The sequence below is a fragment of the Narcine bancroftii genome, unplaced genomic scaffold (assembly GCF_036971445.1).
Source record: "Narcine bancroftii isolate sNarBan1 unplaced genomic scaffold, sNarBan1.hap1 Scaffold_114, whole genome shotgun sequence".
In the NCBI taxonomy this organism is placed as follows: Eukaryota; Metazoa; Chordata; class Chondrichthyes; order Torpediniformes; family Narcinidae; genus Narcine; species Narcine bancroftii.
The window spans coordinates 306,527-330,453 of NW_027211849.1; the positions used below are offsets into that span (position 1 = coordinate 306,527).

At 39.6% G+C, this 23,927-nt stretch overlaps 1 long non-coding RNA gene across 2 annotated transcripts in view; it reads left to right on the forward strand.

The window, feature by feature from the left end:
- Window positions 1–21,274, forward strand: part of LOC138750298 (uncharacterized) — a 69,439-nt gene extending 48,165 nt beyond the window's left edge. The window contains exons 1-3 of one of the 2 annotated variants that reach the window (XR_011349239.1): window positions 3,151–3,197; window positions 19,572–19,636; window positions 21,144–21,274. This is a non-coding gene — a long non-coding RNA (uncharacterized lncRNA). Of the gene's footprint in view, window positions 1–3,150; window positions 3,198–19,571; window positions 19,637–21,143 lie in introns of those variants that run through there. The other variant, XR_011349238.1, reaches the window with a different exon arrangement.
- Window positions 21,275–23,927: the final 2,653 nt, after the last annotated feature.

Sequence of the window (23,927 nt, forward strand, 5' to 3'; positions counted from 1 at the left end):
TTATTGTATCTGCTGTGCAAATACGAGCTGCATTGTTACACCTCATAGCAACACATGTAACACCTCATCATCAGATGTTGAAGAATACTGGGGAATATTAATGATCTAAAATGCCCAAACTGGAGAAATAAGTTGAGATGAATGCCTCGTATTCCCAAATCGGAATGCACTTTGAAAGGTATCATTGGGTTTTAGTGACTTGCTCATGAACCAGAATTTCTCTCACGTGGGTTCTTGCTCCTGAGACCATTCTCTTGCCTCCATTTCAATAAAGTGGCTACTTTCCCTTCCTGGCTCCCATGCAAGCTTGCTGTGGCTTCTTTTGTACTGACTGTCATTATGTTGTTGCAAAGTACTGTCCATCCATCTTTTCTCAAAATCTGAAATAATCCGTACCAATTCACGAAATATTGATGCTCTCCATTTATTGACTTTCTTGATTTGAGTTTCTTCCCATCCAACGTGGTTTGACAGTGGATGGCACAATCGCAACTCTGTTGCGCTGCTAGTGATAGGGATGGGGTTCAAATCCTACTCTCTCTGTGAGGAGTTATGTTCTCCATGTGTGTGTGCAGGTTTTCCCTGGGGTGGGGGAGGGGAGTCCAGATTTTTCCCACTGTTCAAAAAGTATGAGCGTGTTGAAGGTGAATTGGGAGGCACAGGTTTGTGGGCCTAAAGTGTCTGTTACTGTGCTGTAACGAATCTTAAAGTATCGCATTGACTCTGATATGTCACTAATGTAAATCTTGGTAGTAATGGTGTGTATGATTCTGCTTTGTCTTGATCTCTGCGGCTATTGGCCTCGTCTCTCATGTGGAACCCTATAACTTGGGTGTTTTGGAATTACCTAGTTGTGAGCAGTATATCTGAATGAATAGCTTCACTAATTGCTCACCATGTTAATGTTTAATGTCCATCTATCCTTGTCTGCCCAGTCTGCACTGGAAAATTGAAAATGTTACTCCACTCTTTAAGAAGGAAGAGAGGCAAAAGACTGTAAATTTTAGACCACATCTTCACATAAAAAAATTATCACGTAAATTATGTTATCTTTTCCAAACAAATACAAGCTTTCATTTTGCCAATGATTCATATTTAAATCCACATTATTTTTCCACGTAATAACAATACGTTCCCCAACCAATGCTAATGTGAACCGAATAAACTCAATTTGAGATTTATCCATTCTTAAACCCATTGTTAAAGTTGTAATATACCCCATTTAAAAAAAACAGTGGATCTAACATTAAAGTCGTCTCCAATAATTCTGCCTTAAACTCTTTAATTTTTATCCAAAAAGACTTACATTATCACACAACCAGACAGAATTGAAAAAAAAAGTACCAATTTGAGACCCACAATGAATACATAAATCTGAATGACTAAATCCATATCTTTTTAACTTTTCTGGTGTTTAATTCAATTGATGTAGAAAATTGTAGTTCACCAAATTTAGTCACACTATCTTCACACATAGTAGTCCATCCTTCTTGGGATAATTCTAAGGATAAATCTTTCTCCCATTTAAGCTTTGATTTATCTCAATCCAGTTTGGCCATTTTCTCTTGCAACAAAGAATACATTTCTGAAATAAATCCCTTTCTGCCCAATTTACAATTAAATTTTTAAATTTAGTTAACTTAGGCATGTTCGATTCCCGCCCAAAACTCTTCACTACTGGAGCATGTACTTGAAAATATGCAAGCAAAGAATTTAACGGTACCTCAATTTTTTCCTGAAGCCTAACATAGGAAAAAAAATATCCCATCTTCAAAACAATCTGCTAACACTTGAATACCTTTCATCTGGCAAATCTTTAAACACAGATTATTCATTGAGAAGGATATGTATTTATCCTGATATGATGGAATTTGTAATGAAACCTTATCTCCAGTTCCTATTGACAGATTTCTTTTATACCAAGTATCACATACATGTCATAATACTGGCACATTATAATAATGCAAAAGACGAGGAGTCCATCTAAATATACACTGATGTATAATAAAATGTGAAATCTGTGATAATAACATTTTAGCCCAGTGTGGAGGTTGATTAACATTGAACATCCTATTAATAAATTTTAACTGATAATTAACTAATAATTTAATGAATAATTCTGAAAATGAAGCCATTGTCGTCCCTAATGCATATAGCCATGTTAAATTTTGCAATAATACTCTAGCCAATGAACCTTTCTTTAAAAATATTCTGATTGCTGCATAACTCTTTAAAAAATATGTTTGGACACGAACATGGAATTCATTGAAAAAGATATTGAATATAAGGAAAATTATTCTTTTTAATACAATTCACATGTGCCATTCATGTCAAAGGAAGGTTTTTCCATTTGATTAAATCAGCTTTAATTTTATCAATAGAGAAACATAGTTCAACTTACACAAATGTTGATAATCCACATCAACAATTACCTCTAAATATTTAATTTTCATTTTTCATCTAAGCTGTGTAATCTGTTTACAAGCAGGATAATCTTCCTCTGTAATTGGTAATATCTTCCTCTTATCCCGATTAACCTTATAACCAGACATTTCTCCATTATATGGCGAGCTCTCCACTGGCCACCGTGACAGAGGTGCACCAAAGAAAAGGTACAAGGACTGCCTAAAGAAATCTCTTGGTGCCTGCCACATTGACCACCGCCAGTGGGCTGATAACGCCTCAAACCGTGCATCTTGGCACCTCACAGTTTGGCGGGCAGCAGCCTCCTTTGAAGAAGACCGCAGAGCCCACCTCACTGACAAAAGGCAAAGGAGGAAAAACCCAACACCCAACCCCAACCAACCAATTTTCCCTTGCAACCGCTGCAATCGTGTCTGCCTGTCCCGCATCGGACTGGTCAGCCACAAACGAGCCTGCAGCTGACGTGGACTTTTTACCCCCTCCATAAATCTTCGTCCGCGAAGCCAAGCCAAAGAAAAGAACCAAACAGGTTTGCAGATGTCATAACGATTACTGAGGATTTGTTAAATTTGGATTTGTTATATTCTCTTCCTTTATTTTAATCCCACTAATTTTATCATTTTGTCTTATAGCTTGGGCTAGCGGTTCTATCACCAATGGTGACAAAGGACAACCTTGCCTAGTGGAGCGTGTTAAATTAAACGTATCTGAAATTTGTCCATTTGTCACCATCCTCACCAAGGGATTTTTATACAAGTCTTTAACCCAACCAGGTAAAAAAGGTCCAAACTTAAATCTTTCAAGTATTTAAATAAAAAGTACCTTTCAACTCGATCAAAGGCTTTTTCTGCATCTAATGCCACTATCATTGATTGATTCAAACAATGTCTTGACACATGAATCAACGTCAACAGTCTAACAATATTTTCAGAATAAAATCTATTCTTAATAAAACCTGCTTGATCAACATGTATTAAACGTGATAAATACTTCACAAGTCTATTAGCCAATACCTTAGCTACTATCTTATAAACTACATTTAATAACGATATTGGTCAATATGAGGCAACTTTCAATGGGGCTCTTCCTTTTTTGCATTAACTAAGTCTAGCTCTAGAAAAGTATTCTGGAAATGCTTTTGCTCTTCTGTAGCTTGTTTAAGAACATCCATCAAAACAGGAGACAAGACTTCATAAAATTCTTTATAAAATCCTCCTGTAAACCCATCTTCTCCAGGTGATATTCAATATCGCTTCTTCAATTTCTAAATCACTGAAAGGAACTTCCAATTCTGTCCTATCTTTATCGTCCAAAACCAATAACTCCAAACTACCTTAAAAAAAACTCAACACGTTCCTCATCCTGACTTACATCAAAAGGATATAAATTCTGGTAAAATGAGTGAAATTCATCATTCATTTCCTGAGGTTTAAAAGTAACTCTTATATTATTTCTTATCGCATTTATTGTCCTTGATGCCTGTTCAGTCTTTAATTGCCAAGCAAAACTTTATGCGCTCTTTCTCCTTACTCATAGTAATTCTATTTAGATCATTGTATTAATTTTTCATATTTATATGTTTGCATTATATTATAACAGTTTCAACTGAATCAAAAAAGTCTTTTTATCCACAGTCGAATTTCGTTGGAATTCCTTCTCTCAAATTGTTATTTCCTTCTCCAAATTTTGCCTCTCTGCCAAATGCTGCGTCTTAATTCTTGCAGAATAATTGATTATCAGACCTCTTAAATAAGCTTTTGAAGCATCCCACAGAACAAATTTACTTTGTACTGAATATGTATTAATTGGCAAATAAGATTGAATATGGTCTTTGATTTAACTTAGAAACTTTGGTTGCTTCAATAACATCCCATTAAACCTTCACCGATAAGGGGTCGCTACATTATGCAAACCAGAACATGTGCAGGTGCACAATACTTTATCCAGATCCCTTTGGGGGGGGTAGGGTCACTGTGTTCTGAATTTCAGATTTTTTTGGATTTTGGAAAGCCAGATTTAAGACCACCCAAATTATGCTGCTGTATCCACCCCCACTCCCTTCCAGTCACACTGATATTTTGGCTCCACTCCTCACCTGCCTGACTCGCGCTGCCATCTCTCTCCCACTTGCTGATGTTTGGAGCTTTCCGGATTTTAGATGTCTGGAAAAAGGATTGTGTACTTCTACTTAACAATGAGGAATGATCCGATAAAATCCTACTCATATACTCTGCATGTATAAATCTACCCTGTAATTGTGCTGATGTTAAGCAAAAGTCGATTCTCAAAAAAGGATCATGTCTGGGTGAATAAAAAGAAAAGTCTTTTTCTGTCAGAATTAACTTCCTCCACATTTCCACCAAATTCAAATCTTTCATTGAGTCTAACATCCATTTAGCCATTTTGGTTCTTTGTACAGTTTTTGGAAATTTATCCAACACACAATTAAATTCCACACCAACCAAAATATTTTCATTAGCTTGACCCAGATTCAAAAAATTTCAGAAATAATGTCTTCATTATTTTCATTGGGTGGATAAACATTCATCAAAGTCCATGCTTCAGCAAAAATTTTACAATTCACCAACAGCTCTCGACCCAATGTGGCAGAGAATGATTCCAACTGAAACGGTATCTTCTTAGAAACCAAAGTAGCAACTCACCTCTTGCTTTCGAATTAAATGAAGATGCAAAAACGTGTCCTACCCAATCTCTCATCAATTTCATATGTTCTTTCTCAGACAAATGAGTTTCTTGCAAAAAGGCAACATCAACCTTCATTTTCTTTATATATGCCAATATTCCCTTCATTTTCATCGGATTATTAAGTCATTTAACATTGAAGGTCACAAAATTGAAATGAGCCATAACTTAATTTCTTCTTGAGATTGCCACTTCACAGAGCAATTAAATATTTTAAAAAACCCAAACCCCCCTTTCAAACAATAAGAAACCCCTGTAAAAAATGTAAAAATCTACAAGTACAAAAGTCGGACCCCCCTCTGTGGACCAGCTGCAGTTAATACCACAATTGACAGATGGCTTTAGAAGTAGCAGAGTCAATCACCACCCCCCAACCGAACGTTAAAACATACCAATGTTAACACCCACATTGAGCTTGAGCTTCATCTTCAACATCACTCACCAATTCTGATTCTAATTCTTTTCCCTGTTCCCTTCCCAATTTTAACCTCGGGCATTTTCCCCATCAATTCCTTCAAATCTGGGAAGGAATTTGCAAAAGATAATGCACCATAAGGACTCTCAAAACATTGAGACTGATCTGGCCCATAATTCACCTTAAATATCGTCGGACACCGAAAAGTAAACTTATACCCTTTCTTCCACAGCACTGCTTTGACCAGATTAAAATCTTTCCATCACTTAATAATCTCCTGACTTAAATCAGGATAAAATAAAACCCTATTGCCTTAAACCATCATTGGGCTTTGATCAAGGCAAGCTTTCTGAACTGCAAGCCGCAATATAATTTCTCTATCCTGATATCACAAACATCTTAAAAGAACTGCTCTTGACATTTGACCCAGAAAAGGTTTTCTCCTTCACACCCTATGAGCCCTATCTAAAAAGTCTCGACTCCCAACATCTCTGGAATCCATTTCCAGAAATAATTTTACAGGATCTGAACCATCAATATCTTCCGGCAGACCAACTATCTTAATATTAATTCGACAACTTTGATTTTCTAACGAATCAATGTTTTTTAACAAATCTCTCTTCTGGACATCCTAGCCTGTATACAACTCCTCAATATGATCCATTCTCTCCGCATAATGGTCCCCACTGTCCTTACAGTCAATAAAAATGTCTTCGATCTTCTTAAATTGATCTTGTCCAGTGTCCACTGCTGTTAAACTCTTATTAATATCAACTAGAATAAATGTAATTTATTCACACATACCAGCCATTATTTCCTTTATACCAGCAAATTGATCATTTAAAGTTTCAAAATATTAGGTCATAGAAGACATCATCTTTTCATTTGGTTGGATCAGTTCTGTAGACATGAAGTTGACTTCCATCCCTGTTGCATGGGCCATAAAGACTGGGGAAGGTGTCTGTGGTTAAACAACAGCTTTCATTGGAGATGGAGATGTTCTTAAAGCCTAAGGCCTTCCTTCTGTTAGTCCAACTGCAGCAAATAGTCATTCTTGCTCTTCTTCTTCTGTAATTTCTGAGTTGTCCTCCTCCACTTCATACCTGGCTGCCCAACTGCGGATTTCTTGCATGTGAGAACATCCATCCATGCTGAGAAGCTCAGTAGCACCAGAGGAGCATCTACAGATGGGCCGCTGCATACAGTCAGTCGCCTTCCCGCGAACTCGCGCTCACATTCGGGCACCCACCCCCCTGCTCTCCTTAGTCAAGCCAGGCTTGGGTCAGATTCCACGCTCACTCTCCTGGCCCACCCCCAGGCCAAAGATCTTGGCGATATCTTGCGTCTCTGGAGGCGCAGAGGATGCAGACGTTTCTTCCAGCTTCTCTTGGGTTCCACATTGAGGATTTGGATCTATCTCTAACTGCTCCTGAGGTTCCTTCTGGAAGGTCGGCCTTGCTTCTTCTGCACTTTTCACAGGTTGAAAACCTAGGTTTTTTTCTAAGTTGCTGGTAATGAAATGGTTGTGTATGAACTGACCAGTATAGGCATGGGCTGGCCCACCCTCCTGATGACATCCTCTCCGAGACTCCTCCCTGGACTCCTCCCCAGTGACCCAGGCCATAAAGGTCGAGCAACCTCTTCCATCCCTTCACTTACCTAGCTTGCACGCGGGCCTGCAGTCTTGTGTGTAATAAAGCCTATCGCTCCCCTTAGTCTTTGTCTTTTTGATTATTAGGGCAACTGTCAGTGCCCAACACTGCTGTTTTCCTTTCTTCATTTCCAGAATCCTACAGTAGTAAATTAATGTTCCAAACATTGATAAAGTCAAAAAATTCACTACAGTTCGAGTATTGAATAGTTCAGTCAGGGAGAGGTGTCTTCTCACGTCATTTTCCGATGCCATCTTTCCACGACCCCCCCCACCCCAACCTCCCCTCAGCTGACTCCTTGAACACCATCCAATCCATGAACTCTAGGCAGCCCTGCAGCTGTCTTCCCTCACGTGACCACCTTTTGGTTGTCCTGATCTCGTAAGTGTTGTGAGCAATTTTAGGCCCCATTTCTAAGAGAGGATGTGATGGTGGTTTACAAGAATGACCCTGGGGATGAGAGGAATAATTTGATGGTTCTGGGCCTGTACTCGCCCAAGTTTAGAAGGATGAGTCAGGACCTCATTGAAATCTGATGAATAGTGAAAGTGCTGGATAGAGAGAATTTTGCCAGTACTGGGAGAGTGAAGGACCAGTGGGCACAACCTCAGAATAAAAGGATGTCTGCTTAAAACGGAGATGGAGAATCATTATCATCTCGAGCAGTGATTTTCAAACTCCTCCTCCACACCCCCACCCCCTGGATCATATTCCACTGAATCCTTGTGCCAGAAGTGCTCTGTTAGTAAGGAATTACTTAAGGTGAAATGTGATTGGAAAGAAAAAGTTTGAAAACCACTGTTTTAATTGTACGTCATTGACTTATTCTGTGTGTGGTTTCATAACTCTAGAGGAAATGGACCAATGACAATTTTTCTCAAGCAAAATATTTCCTTCACAATTGGGTCCACTGCAGACTTTCTCAGCCTTTTTTCCCATTCAGCTGCCACTTGAAGAAATCTCTTACTCATTTTTCGACACTACAAGGAATAAAGTCCCAACCTGTTCAAGCTTTCCCTGTAGCTCAACTCCTGAAGATCTGGCAGCTTCCTAGTAAATCTTCTCTGCACTCTTTCAATCTTACTAATACCCATCCTGTAGCTAGGTGACCATAACTGCACACAATACTCTAATTTTTCCCTCACCAACATCTTTTACAACCTCACCATAACTTCCCAACTCCTAATTTCAATATGTTAATTAATGAAGGCCAAGATGACAAAAGCTGTCTTTAGAACCCTGTCGTCCTGTGACACCACTTTCATGGAATTATGTAACTGTGTTTTATCTCTTGCCAATTTCTATCACTTCTTTGTTCAATTTCATAATGTTGATTTCTGGACTATTTTATTGTGCCCCTTGATCTAGAGAGTTCTGGCAGAGCAAAGCAATTTTGTTTTCTTTTGTCAGGTCAAATTTTGTCACATTGATCCAAAAACAAGTATTTTCACCATTCCTTCATTTCAGATTCTCTGCAGCTGTCGTATTGAACCTCACAGTGACGGCATCATGTTCGTCTTGTTTATCCTTTACCCCTCCATCCAGACAGATGTGTTGATCAACGAGTCGACTCCACTCATCCAGCACCACTGCCATTTCTGCTGCTCGGGCTTTTGATCCCACATATTGAATTTGTTATTTCCCCTCTTCTTTTTTCTCAGCAAAGAGTATCAGGTTAATTTGATTTTCTTTCTGAATCCCAGTGAAAGGTTATCGACCTGAAGGTTTTAACTCCAATTATTTTTCCTGTAGATGACCCGCTGAGTATTTCCAGCATTGAGTTTTTATTTTACTGCCTTGGTATATTGCTGAGTGCTTTGAATGGGAGAAGAAATATGGGTTGGGTTAAGTAAAGATTTCTAGATTATGGAGTAGATTTAGAAAAATAGACGTAAAAGTGGAGCGTTCATGGAAATAGTTAATTAATCTTTTCGAATTTTTGAGTCTCCTGCCGGAAAGCTTGGGATACTCACTGGGCTTAATTCAAACCTGCCGGCAGCAAACTCTTAATGAGGTCCCACCTTGTCCTGTGGAGCCCAGCGCATATAACCATATGACTGTTTACAGCACGGAAACAGGTCATATTGGCCCTTCTAGTCTGTGCCAGTTCACATGAACAACTCCACTAGTTTTCCCCTCCAACACTCTGGCCATATCCCTCCAACCCCCTCATATCCATCGACACATCCAACCTTCTCTTAAATGACAGAAAGGACTCTGCCGCAATGATCTCTTCTGGAAGATCATTCCATTCTGCCACCACTCTCTGAGTGAAGAAGCATCCTCTAACATTCCTCCTGAAGTTTTGCACCTTTACCTTGAACTCATGCCCTCTTGTTCCAACCTCCCCTGCCCTCAGGGGAAAGAGTCTACTCATGTCTAGTCTATCTATTCCTTTCATAATTTTGAATACCTCTATCATAACCCCCTTCATCCATCTACGTTCCAATGAATAAAGTCACTGTCTCCTTAATCTTTCTCTGTACTCGAGATGTTGTAAGCCATGTAACATTTTTGTAAATCTTTTCTGCACCCTCTCCTCGTTATCTATTTCCTTCCTCTATTTGGAGACCAGAACTGAAAACAATTCTCCAAACCTGGCCTCACCAATGCCTTAAACAGTTGCAGCATCACTTTCCAGCTATACTCTAGTCTATGCTATGATTTATGAAGCCCAGCAGACCATATCTCAGGATAAGACCCACTGTCTTAACGTCCCTCATATGCAAGATTTTGCCTCCCATCTGCACAATTTCTGTGCTTTCTCCAAGGTTGATCTTGTCATAAGATACCATCAGATCCCATCCATAAGGTAGACATTCCTAAAACGGTGATTATTACCCCTTCTGGGCTTTTTAAATGTCTTAGGATGCCACTTGAGTTGAAGAATGGTGTTCAAACCTGCCAGCGGGTTATAGACACCTTGGGCAGAGATTTAGAGTTCCCTTAGATCTACTTGGATAACATCTGGTAAAAACAATGGCATCTCGAATATGCTGTCCAGACCGACTATATATCATATTCAGGGTGACATTGATATTTCTGAATTAGCCAGTATCCAGGCAATGGACCCCGATGTTCAGGCATACAGTACGGCCATTACTAACCTGGACATACAGCAGAGGGCAGCACAACTGGGTGGCCAACCTAACTTTGTGACATGTCTTTGGGCTACATTAGACCAATGTTTCCTGCATCTTGGAGGAAACACCTTATTGAACAGATACACAGCTTATCTCATCCGTCCATCAGAACATCTGTCAAGCTCATGTCAAATAAATATGTATAGCATGGACTGAGAATGTGTCATGCAATGTGTTTGCACATGTACCTCCTGCCAGACTGCCAAAATTCAGTGCCACACTAAGGCACCTCTTCAACATTTCCCGACGGTATGCAGACAGTTGGAACACGTGCATGTAGACCTGCTTGGATCATTGCCAGAATCTCAAAACATGAGATACATTCTAACAATTGTAGAACATTTCACGTGCTGGCCAGAGGCCGTCCCGTTGCCATCCAGTGACACTGAGACAATGGCCAGAGCATTCATCGTAAACTGGATGGCTAGATTTGGTTTTCCCACATTAATTCAATCCGCGGAACACAATTCACCCACGTTCCCAGCAGCAAGTGAAGTCCACTTTTAAGGCCCGAGTCACTGGTCCCAATTAGGTTGATGAGTTGCCATGCATTCTTTTGGGAGTGCGCACAGCTCCAAAGTAAGATATGACTGCATTGTCCGCAGAGATGGTTTATGGTACGGTCCTTACAGTTTCATGGGACATTCATTTCACAACCAACTCTGATCTGAACTTCCTTCCACAGCTTCGACATGGTATCGCGATCAGCAAAGCTTTTCCTACCCACTGGCTTGGATCCCCTTAACAGAATGTACCCCACCACTCCTGGACACTGATTTTGTTTTTGTGCGCAGACAGGACCTAGGAGTGCTGTTACAACAACCGTATGAGGGTGTTTTCCAGGTGGTAAAGAAGAATGGGTTTGCGTATACTTTAGACATTGGGGGACATTCACAGCTGTTTAGTTGGTATAGACAAAACCTCTGCCCATTTGGATCCCGCTTCACCCTTTCATTGCCCCCAGCCGAGACGATGAGGGTGTCCACCTAAGGTGCATGCAACTGGTGTTTTACTTTCTGGCGACGGTTCTGGTGGGGGGTGGGGTGTGTATCAGCTATGTAGCGGGCCGAGAGAGCCAGGTTCTATGGCGGGCACATGAAATCATAACGCAGACAGCTGGGAAATCATCCATTTAATTGACCGCATGCACGTGGTCCTGCGTGTCGAGGAATGGCACGTTGATCTGTGATTTCCCCTGCCGGAAGGTGCAGGACACTCACAGGGCTTCATTTAAACCTGTGGTCCCGTGGATCTGCAGCAAACTCACAAATGATGTCCCACCTTGACCCATGGAGCCCGGGACACGCTGTAAATAGAAGAAGCCTGTAAAGACTGAATAAAGCAGTTTTGTGTTGACTAACCTGGTATGTGTGTGTGTGTGTGTGTGTGTGTGTGTTGCTTTAGTAGCTCTATCGAAGTATAAATATTTGGGAGGATGATCACACTTACAGGATACTTTTCATCCATCTCACAGCCTGCGGGAAGATGCTATTCCCCAGCCTTTTAGTCCTGATCTTGATGATGGACGTGGTTAAAGATGCTGTTCACTAGATCAAAATGGTCTTTGTACTATTCCTTGAGCCCAATTTGAACAACACTCCCAGTAAATGTCATCTACAGAAAAAGGGAGACCCCAGTGATCCTCACTACTCTGCATCATTGCTGTCTGATGCTATACAGCAACTAGACCATCCAAAGGTCGAGACTCAACTGCGCTCCTGTAAAATCTCAGGATGAGAGCCATTAGCCTTGACTTTCTCGGGCTCCTTGGGAAGTGTAGGCCCTTCCTGACCGATAAGGAGGTGTGATTGTTTTGTGTATTAATACGTGTGCTGTATGGATGGGAATTTTATGTGATTGTATTGTCTATTCTTGCTCTTTAACAATCTTTAGTGGATAGAAGTAGTCATTGTACTTTAGGATGTACAATCATGTACAGATTGTCCTTCAATAGCCATTTGGCCCAGATGTCTATTCAGTCCAAGAATACTTTCCATCACAGGCAGATTTTAAGCATTAACACCATTCATACTTAAACAAACATTGTTTTTAATTTTCTTTTTAAAAAAAACAGGATCAAACTTTAACTTATCACTATTAACAGCCTTCCATTACCCCCTTCTAATTCGAAGTGCAGGTGTATTTAATGTGCATAAAGTTCTTTGACACAACTCCAAGTTCACCGGTGTCTATCAATTCTTATACTGTGCATAGAATTCACCATTTATGAATTTGAATATGAATGATAAGCTCTGGTGCTTAAAAGTAAATGTTTACCCTCCAGGAAAGCTCTTGTTGGTTTCAGAGAGGGATTTCCTGCTCATTGGACACACATAAACTGATTCCCTCTGATCAGCCACTTTGGTGTCTTGCCAAAGAACCTTGACCCATAAGGGTTTTCCAAATGATAACCTCTTCTGCAGGTCACCATTGATTTCCTTTTGTTTCCCTTATTTCAGGTAAAACATCATTTCGAGCCAGCCATTTCCTGTTTTTCAACAGGCTGAACTGAGAACTCACGACCCGTCTTAAAAACAAGATGCTGGCTTGCCATCTCTCTCTCTCTCTCTCTTTTAGAAAAAGCCTATTTGGTCTCTCTTCTCTGCTTGCAAAACCACATGACCTTCTTAGAATAGCAAACTGGTATCAGCCAGATGACTGCACTGGACTCAAACTTCTGAGTCCATTAATCTGTTGCTTTAAAACAATAATCCATTTACACCTGCTTTTGAAATTCTTTAGCAAAACAGTCTCCTTGTTTTGTCTTTGTAAAGACTCTCGGCGCCTGAATGACTCACTCTCAACAAAGCTCTTGTATTTTAAATAAGAGCTGTTTTGTGCAGTGTATGTGTTTGTTTGTGACCAAAACGACTGCTCCAATCCATCTCTTTCAAAAACATCTCTAGATACAATGTAAAATATATAATCTGTCACAGGACAGATGCAGCAGAGGAGTTGTGATCAAATCAATGGTGTCCTTGCAAAAACAAAAGTGGGAAGAGGTATAATCTGTTGAGTAGAGTTTGTAATAGTTTGAAACTTGAACCTCTCTCTATTTCAGGAGACAATTTACTGTCATGTAATTAAAAAGTGTCATGTCACACAAAATTGCTTTTTTCTTGCTATAAGGCAGACAGACTTACCTCTGGCAGAAATTTCCTGAAATGCTTCTTGCAGTCAGAGAAAGACTGAGTGCTCCCCCCCCCCCCCACCACCCCAAACCCTGGGCCAAGTCGCTGAGGGTCTGTGGATTCTCTTTTAATGCTCACAGATGTATGCTCCAGTTTTGAACCTCTGACATAATTAGGAACCATTTTACTCGTATCTTAGGTCTGATACCTGACACCCTTTTAGCCAGTTTTGACCCAGTCTCTAGCAATCCACAGCCTGGTGTGAGTTCCTTGACTGCTTTGTCCAGAAGCCCACAGCCTGCGTGGGTTCCTCTCCTCAAGTCACCAACAGCCTGCCACCTATGTGGGTCTTTCAGCTGCAGAACCCCCCACTGGTCTGCTGCCTTGGTCACTGACCCGTGGATTGAATCCTCTGCTTCTGAGATGTTGGTGGGGTGTGGTCTTTCAGTTTTCTGGTGCCCTGCACTAGTCGTCCGCTTCCCCAGAGTTCACGGTGGCGAAGAAATCTAACAAATCTAAATTTAAAAAAATTAACTAAGAGGAGAATCTCACATGTCTAGAGGGATGGAAAGGGCATTATTACAAATTGAAGCCTGATATTTGAATATTCAGGTGCCAAATTTGCAAAAGCATAGAGTTTCTATTTAATTTTTTCCAAAGAAATACAACTTTGAATTTTTGCATGTCATCTTGGCATCCCTAAAAATATATGGGATTTCCAAGTAAGTTCAATACATGTCCTCATCACCGCTAACGTTAATTTAACAAATTTCAATTGATATATTAATAGATTTAATTTGGTCCTTGTTCCTTCCATATTTCTTAATAAAAATAAGGTCAGATTCTGTGGAAAAACATCTCCTATAACTTGTTCCATAAATATTGTAATTCTCCCCAAAATGATCTTGCATTAGGACAAAGATAAGTTGAATGCAAGAAAGTTGCGATATCTTCACCACACCTAAAACATTGATGTGATAATTCTGATTTTATTCTATTCAATTTTACTGGTGTAAGAAGTAACTGTAGAAGAAAAACTAGTTGTGAATTCCTTCCTCACTGCTGCAGTGTGGAACTTTGGTCAATAGATCCAAAATGCTGCATTGAAGTGAATTAATACAACTCCCCTGGATCACGCGATCAAGAGAGCAAAAATAAATTATGAAAGTAAGCTTGCGGGAAATATAAAAACCGACTGCAAAAGCTTTTATAAATATGTCAAGAGGAAAAGATTGGTGAAATCCAGAGTAGGTCCCTTGCAGTCAGAATCAGGGGAATATATAATGGGGTGTAAGGAAATGGCAGACCAATTAAATTCTTACTTTCATTCTGTTTTCACAAGAAAGGATACAAATAACATCCCAAGTATGTTGGGAAACATAGAGACTAATGCAAGGGAGGAACTGAAAGAAATCAGTATCTCTAAGGACATGGTCTTGGGGAAATTGATGGGATTGAAGGCAGATAAATCCCAAGGACCTAATAATCTACATCGTAGGGTACTCAAGGAAGTGGCCATTCAGATAGCAGATGCTTTAAGAATTATTTTCCAGAAATCGATAGATTCAGGATCAGTACCCATGGAGTGGAGGGTAGCTAATGTTACCCCACTATTTAAAAAGGGGGGTAGAGAAAAAGCAGGGAATTATAGGCCGGTGAGCCTTACATCAGTAGTGGGCAAAATGATGGAATCCATTATTAAGGATGTAATAGCGGAGCATATGACTAGCAGAGAAGGGATCGGACAGAGTCAACAGGGATTTACAAAAGGTAAATCGTGCTTGACAAATCTATTGGAATTCTTTGAGATGGTGACAGGTAAAATAGATGGGGGAGAGCCAGTGGATGTGGTGTACCTGGACTTCCAAAAGGCCTTCGATAAGGTCCCGCATAAACGACTGGCTTACAAAATCAAGGCTCATGAGATTGGGGGCAAAGTATTGATGTGGATTGAGAACTGGCTGGCAGGTAGAAGACAGAGAGTTGGGATAAATGGCTCATTTTCTGAGTGGCAGGCTGTGACCAGTGGGGTGCCACAGGGATCTGTACTGGGACCCCAACTGTTCACAATTTACATTAATGATCTGGATGAGGGGATTTGATGTAATATCTCCAAATTTGCAGATGACACTAAACTAGGAGGGGTTGTGTGCACGGAAGTGGGAGTCCGGAAGCTCCAGTGTGATTTGGATAAATTGAGGGACTGGGCAGATAGATGGCAAATGCACTACAATGTGGATAAATGTGAGGTTATCCATTTTGGTAAAACAAACCGGAGGGCAGATTACTATTTGAATGGCAATAGATTAAGAGATGGTGAAGTGCAGAGAGACCTAGGGGTACTTGTACACCAGTCTCTGAAGGCGAGCATGCAAGTACAGCAGGCGGTTAAAAAGGCAAATGGTATGTGGCCTTCATATCAAGAGGGTTTGTGTATAGGAACAAGGATACCTTACTGCAGCTGTACAGGGCCTTGGTGAGACCGCACCTGGAGTATTGTGTGCAGTTTTGGTCACCTTATCTAAGGAAGGATGTTCTTGCAATGGAGGGAGTGCAGAGGCAATTCACCAGGCTGATACCTGGAATGGCAGGAATGACTTATGAGGAAAGATTGCGCAAATTGGGATTGTACTCGCTGGAGTTTAGAAGATTGAGAGGGGATCTCATAGAGACATATAAAATTCTGGCAGGACTGGACAGAATGAATGCAGATGGGATGTTTCCAAGGATGGGAAAATCCAGAACCCGGGGCCATGGTTTGAGGATAATAGGCAAACCATTTAGGACCGAGATGAGGAGGAATTTCTTTACCCAGAGGGTGGTGAATCTGTGGAATTCATTGCCACAGAGGGCAGTCGAGGCAGGTTCATTAAATATATGTAAGAGGCCAATTAGATATATTTCTTCAGTATAAGGGTATTAAAGGTTACAGAGAGAAGGCAGGGACGGGGTATTGAACTTTAAGATCAGCCATGATCTCGTTGAATGGCGGAGCAGGCTCAAAGGGTCGAATGACCTACTCTTGCTCCTATCTTCTATGTTTCTATGTTTCTATTGCCAAATCAGTCTCCTGAGGAGGTTTTCAAATCCAATAGCCTGAGTCACCTGACTCCAGGTGCAGCTTTCAGATAAAATCCTTGCTGACATCTGCTACATGACTGATGTAAAAACAATTATACTGAACTAATTTATGTCTTGCATTGAGATCCTGATATGGATCTCCCCATATTTGCCAATCAATTACAATATTCAGATCCATTTCTCACCTTTGTCTCAACTTATGAACTTCTCATTTAAAAGTTCCTACTTGTAATAAAGAGGACATTATCAAATAATTTTTTTTAACAATTCCTCTTTATAAGGAATTTCTATTTCAGTACAACATGGTTGGTCCCAACTTATCCTTCAAATATGCTCTTAGTATAAAACGCAAAGCTTACCAGATTCATGTAAAACAGCAATAATTACAGTAATACTAAAGCAAGGGAAAGATCCACTCACACCAGCGTCATATAGACCAATATCTTTACTTAACACAGATTATAAGTTAATAGCTAAATTATTTGCAAATAGATTAGCAGAGTATGTACCGAAAATGGTAAATCTAGACTAAACTGGATTTATCAAAAAAAGACGCACAACAGACAATATTTGTAAATTTATTAACTTAATTAATGCAGTAGAAGGGAATAAAGCACCAACAGTAGCAGTTGCTTTAGACGCAGAGAAGGCCTTTGACAGAGTAGAATGGAATTATTTGTTCAAATTATTGCAAAAATTCAGTTTACCGGAGAAGTATATGAATTGGATTAAAGCATTATATAAGGGACCATTAGCGAAAGTGACAGTAAATGGACTTAAGCAGGTCAACACGACAGGGATGCCCACTATCACCTTTATTGTTTGCGTTAGCTATAGAACCACTAGCAGAATTGATAAGAACAGAAAATAATATAAAAGGGATAAAAATAAAAGACAAGGAATATAAAATCAGTTTATTTGCGGATGATGTTATAGTATACTTAACAGAACCAGAACTATCAATAAAAGAATTATATAATCAATTGAAGGAATATGGAGAAGTGTCGGGTTACAAGATCAACGTAAATAAAGGTGAAGCAATGCCTATGAATGATGTGGATTTCTCAAAATTTAAGAAAGAATCACCATTTAGGTGGCAAATGCAAGCAATAAGATACCTAGGTGTACAAATAAACAAAAATCTCGGCCAACTATATAAACTCAATTATTATCCACTAATGAAAAAATTACAGGATGATTTAGAGCATTGGAAAGATTTACCATTAACACTAATAGGAAGGATAAACTGTATTAAAATGAACATTTTTCCAAGGATATTATACCTATTTCAGGCATTGCCAATACAACTGACAGAGAAATTCTTCAAGGAGTTAAAGAAAATAATAAGGAAATTTTTATGGAAAGGGGGGAAACCGAGGATAGCACTAGATAAATTAATAGAATGGTAATAACAAGGAGGCTTACAACTGCCAAACTTAAAAAAATTATTATAGAGCCGCACAATTAAGATACCTATCAGATTTTTATCTAACAAGGGAAAAGCCAGATTGGACGAGATTAGAATTAGATAAAATAGGGGAAAAGACACCTGAACACATATTATATAAATGGGATGAAAAATTGGTACAACATAGAAGTTCTCCAGTATTACATCATCTACTCAATATTTGGAAGAAGATTCATGTAGAAAGAAATAAAACAAATTATCAATTACCAAAACTAATATTGACGCAAAACAAGTTACTCTCTTTTACAATAGATAACCTTTCCTTTAGAGAATGGGAGAAAAAAGGGATTAAAAGAACAGAAAATTGTTTTTCAGGAAATAGATTATTATCCTTTGAACAAATGAAAGATAAATACAATATAACTCAAGATACAGCACTGGCATATTACCAATTGAGATCCTATTTGAAGCATAAATTAGGAAGCAGTTTGAGTTTGCCAGAGGGAAGTAACTTTGAATATGTGATTACAGATACAATGATAATCAAAAGATTTATAACAAATATGTATATTAAACTGCAAGAAAAGGAGAATGAGGAAACAAATGGTAAAACTAAACAAAAATGGGAACAGGATTTAAATATAAAGATAAAAAAGGAAACATGGGAGAAGTTATGCTCTGGAACGATGAGAAATACAATAAATACGAGGTTATGTATGATACAATATAACTGGATACACAGGCTATACATTACACCTCAAAAGTTAAATAAATGGGACCCAACAGTATCTGATAGATGTTTTCGATGTAAAAAAGAAATAGGAACAACAATTCATGCAATCTGGGCATGTGAAAAAGTAGAACAATTTTGGGAAGATCTCAATCAGATATTAAATAAAATAACAGAAAACAATATACCAAAGAATCCAGAGATCTTTCTCCTAAGTAACATAAAAAACAAAGAATTTGGAATTGATTTGGAGGATGCACAAAAAAGATTTGTTAAGATAGCTCTAGCCGTAGCAAAAAAATGTATTATGTCAACCTGGAAATTGGAAGATAATTTCAAAATACAACAATGGTATATAGAAATGAATAAATGTATTACATTAGAAAAAAATAACATATATTTAAGAAATAATATTGAAATATTCGAACAAATATGGGAGCCTTATATTAAACACAATAGCGAAAACCTACCGGGGACAATCACTACCTAAGTTAACGGAAGGAAAAGGAAATGAAAAGAATGGACTCAGTGGAATTTCTGGTGTATTTTTATTGAATGACAACATTGTCTGACTGGTTTAATGTATCCTAGATTTTATACCTTAAATGGACGGGAGGGGGGAGGTGGGGAGGGTGGGAGGGGAGGAGGGAGGGGGGGAGAAAATGACATTGTATATGTGTGAAAAGGAAAAAATGTGTATCATGGTTAATGTGATTTATGGTGTGAAATAAAAAAATATATATAAAAAAAAATATGCTCTTAGTTGGAAATAGCAAAAAAGATTGCGATGAGTTATACGATATTTATTTCTCAGTTGCTCAAATGACATTAATTGACCCCTTTCATAACAATCTTCAACATTTATAAACCCTTTACGAAACCAGCTATCCAGCAATTGATGATCCTGAAGATACGAGGATACGAGGATTTTGAATCAAAGCCATTCTGGGTGATGTACATCCACTTACACCGTTTACATCATTTATTTTATTCCATATATTAATCAAATGTTTCAACAATTGTGTATCTTTATCACCAACCATTAATTTTGATTCCCACTTGTACATAAATTCTTCTGCTTTTCCCTCTCCTATTTTATTTGATTCTATTTTAACCCTTTCACCAAAAGAAGCAAGAAATCTCATTTGAGCTGCTCCATAACAATTTTTAAAAAGAGGAAGCTACAGTCCTCTCAATGCAGAATTTGCATTGGGTTATTTGTAACATGGGATTCAATCGGAAATGGGTTCACATGACATAAAACCACGATGCAGAATGTTTTCTAAGAATGGAATACAAGAGGAGGGTTCACTAGGTCTCCAGCAGGATATAGATCACAAGATATAGGAGCAGAAGTTGGCCCGTCGAGTCTGTTCCACCATTCTTCCACTCAGCCCCACTGCCCAGCTCTCTCCCCATTACCCTTAATTCCTTGACGTATCAAATACCTGTTAATCTCTGCCTTAAATACACCCAATGACCTCACGTGGGTTTCACGACCCATTGACAAAATCAATTTTTCCACATTTGTTTTAAATTGACACCCTTTTATCCTGAAATTATGCTCTCCTGTCCTAGAATCCCCTACCATGGGAAACATCTATGCCATATGTACTCTGCCCAAGCCTTCCAGCATTTGAAATGCCTCTGAGGTCCCCCTTATCCTTCTGTACTCCAACTAATACAGTCGAAGAGTCGACAATTGTTCCTCATACACTAACCCTTTCATTCCTGATATCATTCCAGTAAATCATCTCTGACCTTCTCCAACACCAGCACATCTTTTCTCAAATACAGCACCCAAAACTCTAATTCTGATTGAATGGAAAGGGAATTCTCCAACGACACAAACACAACAGTGAAATGATATTATGTCTTGTTGATATTTACCACTCGGGAAGGTTCTTGTTGTGTTGTTCAGGGAAGCATTAGTGTTTTTGTGACTCAATGTACCAGCATCTGAAGTTTGTTATCTCTTCAGAAAAGCTTGAAAGCTTTAGCATAGAGCAGAGCTGAACCAGGTCTTTGCAGGTATTTAAGGGAGTGTGTGGGCAGGGTTTGTTCTGGACCAACAATCTCACCAAATGACTCTGCTTGAAATCAAGATTCAAACCATTTTGAGCAATACAACAGGAATTGTTCCCTGAGGAGTTTTCTTTCAATAGTGGAAGTGATTTTTTTTTTAAAGCCTGTTAATATTCCTGATGCAGATGTTTGTATTTAACTTTCAGGTTGCTATCTGTTGTTAACTTGGAGGCCTTTAATGGGGTGACTGGGTGGAGTCTTTGCTTTAACCAAGCAGTTCTCTTGCAATTTTCCAGCTGTTGGATGCGATTCAGTTGCTTGCAAGTTTAGCAAGTGGGATTTTGATGTGAAATTGCAACTCACAGCATCATTTTTGTGTTTGAAAATGCCAATGTGAAAATTTTAACTTTAGTCTTCTTGGTTTGCTCAAGTTTACAGAGGAAACGTTGGGTGAAGCTGAGAAGACAGAGTTGGATGCCCATTTGGGGAATCGGCTGGGCAAAGCAGAAAGGACAAAATGAGGGGCTGAAAAAATAATGAAGCAGACTGAAGTGCCGTTGAACCAAACCCAGGTAAAGAATTTAATTTTGTGCAGCGTACTTAAGAGACCAAACGATTTAGGCTTTTAGTGGTGACCTATTTAAATGAACAAAATCTGATTAGAATAGAACTTTATGGAATGTTTGGAAGTTGCCACAAAAAAATGGAGCATATAAATTAGATAAATGAACAATACAATGAGCCTGGTGTCACAGTATCTGCCTCCCTCTACCGTACATCACTGTTAAACCTTCTCCCCAATATGAACCTGATGTCACAGTATAGGTCAGAGTTTATTGTACATCACTGTTAAACCTTCTCACTACAGTGAATCCAGCATCAGTATATCTGTCCCAGTCTACTGTACATCACCATTAAACGTTCTCCGCACTGTGAACTTGTTGTCACAGAATCTGCCACAGTTTATCATACATCTCATTAAACATTCTCCCCACTGTGAACCTGGTGTCACAGTACCTGACACAGTTTATCGTACATTACTGTTAAACCTTCTCACTGCTGTGAAGCCAATGTCACAGTAACGATCTCAATCATCCATACATCAGCATTAAACCTCTCTCCACTGTGAATCTGGTGTCACTTTGCCTGCCACCCCAATATGAACCTGATGTCAAAGTATCTGACACTGTTAATCGTAGATCAATGTTAAACCTTCTCACGAATGTAAATCCTGTCTCAAAGTTTCTGCCTCAGTCTATCGTACATCAACGTTTAACTTTGTCCCCCCTGTGAATCTGGTGTAATAGAATCTTCCTCAGTCTACCGTCCATAACCATTAAACCTTCTCCCCACTGTGAACCTGGTGTCACGGTGTATATCCCAATTTACAGTTTATCACTGTTAAACCTTCTCCCCCCCCTGTGAACCTGGTGTAATGGAATCTGCCTTAGTCTACCGTCCATCACCGTTAAACCTTCTCCCCACTGTGAACCTGCAGTCACGGTATATATCTCAATTTACAGTATATCACCGTTAAACCTTCCCCCCAACGTGAACCTGGTGTCACAGTATCTGCCTCAGTCTACTGTACATCACCGTTAAACCTTCTCACTACTGTGAACTTGTTGTCACAGGATTGATCTCAGTCTATAGTACATCACTGATAAACCTCTTCCCCACTGTTCACACGGTGTCACGGTATCCATCTCAATTTACCATACATCACTGTTAAACGTTCTCCCCAATATGAACATGATGTCACAGTATCTGACACAGTTTAAAGTAAATCACTGTTAAACCTTCTTAGTACTGTGGAATCCATCTCACATTTTCTGCCTCAGTCTACCGTTCATAAACATTATGAACCTGTGAACCTGGTGTTAAAGTATCTGCCTCAGTTTAACACACATCACCATTAAGCCTTCTTACTGCCCTGAACTCAGCGTCACAGTATATGCCAACGTCTACTGTACTTTACCGTTAAAACATCTCCCCACTCTGAACCTGGTGTCGCAGTATCTCACACAGTTTATTGTACATGACTGTTAAACTGTGTTAATGTTGTGTTAATGTACATCACCATTAAACATTCTCCCCATGTTGACCCATTTTTCACAGTTTTTCCCATTGTTTATCGTACATCAGAGTTCAACCTTCTCCCCACTGTAAACTTGGAGTCACAGTATATTCCACAGTTTATTGCACATCACTGATATTCTTTCCCCTCGTTGTGAATGCGGTGTCACCATATCTGTGTCAGTCTTCCGTACATCACCATAAACTTCGCCCCAATGTGAACCTGGTGTCACTTTATCTGCCACAGTTAATATTACATCACCGTAAAACCTTCTTCCAACTGTGAACCTGATATCACAGTATCTACCACAGCTTATCATGCATTACTGTTAAACCTTCTCACTACTGAAAACTTGGTGTCACAGTATCTGCCAAAGTCTACTGTATATCACTGTTAAATATTCTCCCAACTGTGAACCTGATGTCACAGTGTCTGATACAGTTTATCGTACATTACTGTTAAACCCACCAGATAAGCTCCAGATAGCGAAAGAGGAGTTCTCGCATCTGCAGGAACTGGGGATCATTCGTCCCTCCGACAGTCCTTGGGCCTCGCCGCTTCACCTGGTCCCAAAAGCCTCCGATGGCTGGTGCCCCTGCGAGATTATCGACGGCTTAATGACACGACAGTACCTGACCGTTGCCCCATCCCTCACATTCAGGACTTTATAGCCAATCTGCATGGTGTGAGAGTATTCTCCAAGGTCGATCTGGTGTGCGTGTACCATCAAATCCCATTGCACCCAGAGGACATCCCCAAAACGGCCATCATCACCCCCTTCGGCTTGTTCGAATTTTTATGCATGCCTTTCAGGCTCAAGAACACCGCCCAGACATAAGGCACCTCATGGATACGGTGCGCAGGGATTTGAATTTCGTGTTCATTTATCTGGATGACATTCTTGTCGCCAGCAGAGACTGGGCACAACACAAGTCTCACCTGCACACCCTCTTCTCCCGACTGGCCGAATTCAGCCTAATGATCAGCCCGGCCAAATACCAGTTTTGTGCAGAAGAACATTTGGATGGGATGAAACTAATCCAGAATCCATTGCACAAGATTGGAAAAATTAGATTGAGCGTCTTCAAATACTTGGAAGTTTTGACGTCAACAGACTTTGGAGTAGCCACATTTGCTC